The sequence below is a fragment of the Triticum aestivum genome, chromosome 1B (genome assembly GCF_018294505.1).
Source record: "Triticum aestivum cultivar Chinese Spring chromosome 1B, IWGSC CS RefSeq v2.1, whole genome shotgun sequence".
NCBI lineage: Eukaryota > Viridiplantae > Streptophyta > Magnoliopsida > Poales > Poaceae > Triticum > Triticum aestivum.
Window position 1 is genome coordinate 150977039 of NC_057795.1, and position 4813 is coordinate 150981851.

Genomic DNA, 4813 nt, shown 5'->3' on the forward strand with positions numbered 1-4813 from the left:
ATGGTGTGGTGCCATTTTCAAACAAATATTTGGTAGATTCTTCACAAAAAAAGAATTTTGTCACTCCAAAAATAGAAAATGATTTTTTCCTAGAACTCATTTATCAAAACACTTTTTCAAGATATTTCTCTTATTCCAATTCCAAGTTTGTTAGTTTTCCTAAAAACTAGGTCACATTTGCTGACACAATGAGAATGTTTTTTTTTTGAATTTCTCATATCACAAAATTGTTTATATGATTCAACACCTTACTTTTAGTCGATTATGACCAACTTAGATGGTCATAACATGTACTAGGTTCTGATTGGTCCATAAACATGTCACGGGGATCGTGCCTCCAACGCCGTCGGATGCTCCCGGATCCGATGGCAGCCCTTTCTCCCTCACCCCCTCTTTGTCCAAAAAAAAACTCCCTCGCCCTCTCACTCCACGAATCCCGGTCCACAGACCCGCACGCGAACCCTAGCGCTCCCATCGCCGCTCCAGATCCAGATCCGCCACCCACCTCCCTCTCCCCTCGCCGCCGGTCTGCACCCTCCCCTCCCCTCCCTCTCCACCGCCGACTTCGTCTCCGCCATCCCCCTCCCCTCTCCTTCATCCCCCATATCCACTGGTCCAGGCGAGGGCATGGCGTCCCTCCTCCTCCTCCGTGATTCATTCCCCTCCTCTGCCACCGCCACCCGACCTCTCTCCCTCTCTCTCCCGCACCACCACCGCCACGGACGGTGGCGCCACCGCCAACCGCTTCCCCATCCATGACGTAGCCTCCTTCTCCACGCCAGTAGGGGAGCCACCCTGCTCCGCGTGTGGTCCCGAAGTCCTTACTCGCCACCTTCCGCTGTAGGGCCACCGCGCTTGTCCCAGCCTTCCACCCCGTTCGGCTCCTTCGGCTCCGCCCCTGACCTCGCCATCTTCTCCACTTCGACCACGACGCGGCAAGCGCATCCAGGCCGTGCGGGCGAGACGGCGGCCGGATCCATGATGGCGAGGACACGCAGCGGTCCCCGCCGGCCAAATCAGGTCCATCTCCTCCCACGGCTGAGTCATTTTACTGGCGATTTGCCTCGCACGGCTACGACCTCTGACCCCTTCTCATTGATTTGCTCGGGCGGCCACCTCTCCCACCATTGACGGTGCGTGCTCAACGCCGAGATCCGCCGCGCCAAGGCCAAGCTCCCCAAGGAGGATCCACCCAAGCTACACGCCGGCCACGGCCCCCACCACCAGTGAATCTTCTCTGACCCTCTACGTCCCAACCAGCGAAGGTGACGTCCTCACGCGGATTCGCGTTCTCCTCCCAAAGCAGCCATTCCCGCTGCCGGTAACTCCCTCCTCTCCTCTCTCTCTATCTCTCTCAACTTCAGATAGATTCATTTCATAGATCTATAAGGCCTACTGATTCTGAATTCCAATCCTTCCCTTGGTTACATACAGCCTCCAAGTCCAGGGTGATGAAGCTCCTTCTCCTCAACCACGCCCGAAACACCCTGTCCAGGTCCAGGGTGGGTACCAATCCCTCCTCCCTCCCCTATCCTCCTTTTCTTCTTCTTTTACTTTTCTTCATTAATTCATCTCCTCCATCATCTGGTGTATTATACCATCTTGTCTGCTTGTATTGTGTCAAGGAAATCAAGGCCATGTGGAAGAGAGAAGAGGACCATGGAGAAGATGCTTTGCTCCACCTCCAACCCACCCTGCCTACTACTACAGGAAAAGGATGCCATGGAAGGTCTTCTTTTTTCTGTTCGGTCCTGCTTGTGCTTGTATTCAAGCAGCCATGTGTGTATAAAAAAGGTTCAGTCTGCAGCAGTCACATGATATGTCTGTCTACTACACGGTTTGATCATTTTTGAAATAGTGCTATTTGTTTAGTCTCGTCAGTTTAACAAAAAGCAAAAAGTATTGTGATGCTTTACTGAATTGTAGATTGTCGCGGATGAATCTAGCTTGTTGGTTTCAGATTGAATTGTAGATGGTAGAGGGATAATCTATAATTTAGATCGAAGGCTACTCTAAATCGTTTTCAGATTCACTGTCGATAGTGATTGATACAGTGAAATCTCTTCATGAACAATTGTGCGTATGCATGTGTGCCATTAATGTGGATTGTGATTGATATAGTGATTTTGCATGCGGGTAAAAGTTTGGGATCCAAGTTTGCGTGGTTCTAAACTTTGAGCAACACTTAGAGGGCATACCAGGTAGAAAATGTCATCCAAATCACTCAAATGGAATTGTCAGCTGTGTGAACATTGTATTTAAACTTAATTTTATATCCTATATCATGGTTGGGTGTATAGTAATCTGACTAACTAATTACAATTTCTCATCCAAGACACTGTATAATGCAAGCAAATAGTTGACTTTTCTCAGTATACATGTTCAAGCATGCATCATTATTACTGTTATTTGGAGAGTCTTTTGCGTAATGCAACTTGAACCATCTTGCAAATGCATGGGCGTGGGGTTGCATGTAATAGTTGCACACCCTATATCTGCCCTTTCAAGCATGGCCCCTTTATGTCTAAAGGTCTGTTATATGAACCAAGGCATGTGATGGCCTTTTTTCCTTTTCCTTTTTTGGCCGAGCATTGGATCAATTCTACACTTGCTTTCATACGATGAAAAAAGAATGTGTTCACAGTAGTGGTTATCAACAGACTAGTCATAGACCTTCAAGTACTTTTGATTGGTCTTTTGTCTTTCGAGCAGCATCGTAGAGTATTCAGGGTCGTAACTTGCCATGCTGATTTGGCTACTCAAATACAGTCTAGATTAACTGCTGCCACTTAAATTCTTGCAGGACAGTTTGAGCTATTAGTTCAGATCATGGAAAAATAGTTTTTGGAGGTGATGATCAATCTGTCATTTCTAGAATAAGCAAGCTTTTAAGCTTTTGGAAGAACTGAAGGGCCATGATGCACCGGTTAGCTTCTGTGCCGGTGAAGCTTCGTGCTGACGATGGCTTCCAAAGGTACCCGCCATAAGCATTTCGCTGCTGCTTCATCATTCTTCTTCAGTTTCTGTGCCAAGCTGTCAGCTAGTCTAATTCAGATTCGGTGTCGGTAAGTTTGAACTGAGTACGTAGCACTGCGTGTAGTTGCTCCCACGAGTAGTTTATTTTAGCTAATTAATTTTGCATTGACCCTAACTGACCGTACATCGTAAGCTTAGGTTGTTCATGTGTGCACGTGGTTGAGATTCCATTGATTCACTCAGCATGATCACTCTCATCCACAAGTATCAATCACTCTTCTGATTAGTATTTCAGTCCCGGTAGTGTACCTACAAAGTCTTGCTGTTAACTGCTCGGACTGAATTAATTGATTGATAGCCTTGTTGTACCTACACAAGCTAGCAGCGAATTAACAATTTGTACTGAATTAATTGATGTACCTAGAGGAAATAAACAGTAAACTAGAGACATAGATCATTGTTGGGAATGCTGGTGATTGTCGTTGTGTGAGTAAAGTTTCTTATTGCCTTGTGTCAATGGACCCACTGATCTGAAGTCAGTCCTTAATGTGTGGATGGTTGTGCTGTTTTGCAGGTTGGCAGCAAGGTGTTTGAGATGGTCTCCTTGTTGGTTCATGAGGAAGAGGAAGTGAAGTCATTGATTTGTCCACCGAGGAAGAGGAAGCGTGAGGAAGCGTGAAGTCTTTGATCTGTCCAGAGGGTAAGTCCTTGGTCTGTCCCACTCTTCCTTTGCTATGTGATTGTGACCTGCATGTGTTATCTACTTATCTGGAAACTTTGGTTCATATACTATTCTTGTGATTTTCCAATGCTATGTCAAGAAATGAATCCGTAACCTTTAATGAATTCAATTTATGATCGTGATGAGAATGAATGAATGAATGATATCATACCAACTTGTTTTTGCCCATGATCAGTATCATTTGTGGTAGCTCCTAAGCAACATGATCTTTTTCTTGCTCCGAGTTCCTAAGTGTGGTGTTGTACTTTTGTTAACTAGATGGACCAATTTTTAAATTTGGTGAACATTAGTAGCTTAGTTTTGCTTGATTGATGTCCTGCTAGCTGCTACTATTAATTGTTACTACCATGATGTTGACACTGCTTAGAATAAGTTCCACGCCTTAATTCTAGTAGTATTTGTTGTCAAAAGCATGATTGTGTTGTGAGCCATCAATTTCTTGGAGTCTTCTTAGAGCTTGCTGGTATTTACTTTTTTCCATGCCCTCATGCTTTAGGATCGACACCTAGCTGCTCGTGTATTTGTTTATTATTCTGTTCAATATTCTTTCCTAATTGTTGTATGTTCGACGATATTGCTTTCATTCTGAATTCACAGCCCTGATAATGATCATTTCCTGTCTTTTACAGGAGCTCTAGGCTCAAGAAGTTGGAAAAAGGGAACGCTTCATCTTTGTAGCTAATTATACGTTCCTGGATGATGTAAATGGTTGTTATATACCTCATAGCAGCGCATTTGTAGTTGTTCTAAATTCCTGGATGATGTGAACTATGGCATGATTGTAATATGTATAATATACTCATTTTCACTACAAAAAAGACACATCCATGACATTTTGGGCCGAACGAAATTTTTCTCTGTCATACAGATGACACTTCTATGACAATAATTGTGACAAAACCCGGTATCATCATAGATGTGGTGGGCTCCTACTTCTATGACAAAAAATCATGACAGAAAATGGGCTTTTCGTCTTGGGCGGGCCGGAGACGCAGCTCCATGACATTCTTTGGGCCGTCCATGACGGAAAAAACCGTGGTAGAAGCGAGGGGGAGGAAAATTTCGGGGAGTTGCTAGTTACGGTGGGAGGTCGGG

The 4813-nt window shown here is 44.9% G+C and overlaps 1 long non-coding RNA gene across 2 annotated transcripts; it reads left to right on the forward strand.

The window, feature by feature from the left end:
* The first annotated feature begins 434 nt into the window (after positions 1-434).
* LOC123112900 (uncharacterized) lies at positions 435-4551 on the forward strand. 2 transcript variants are annotated; one of them, XR_006455784.1, is made up of 6 exons: positions 435-1321; positions 1435-1502; positions 1626-1794; positions 2804-2974; positions 3551-3676; positions 4348-4551. It is a non-coding gene; the product is annotated as an uncharacterized lncRNA (long non-coding RNA). The 2 variants fall into 2 exon arrangements; XR_006455783.1 differs by having other exon boundaries at positions 437-1321; positions 1626-1729.
* Positions 4552-4813: the final 262 nt, after the last annotated feature.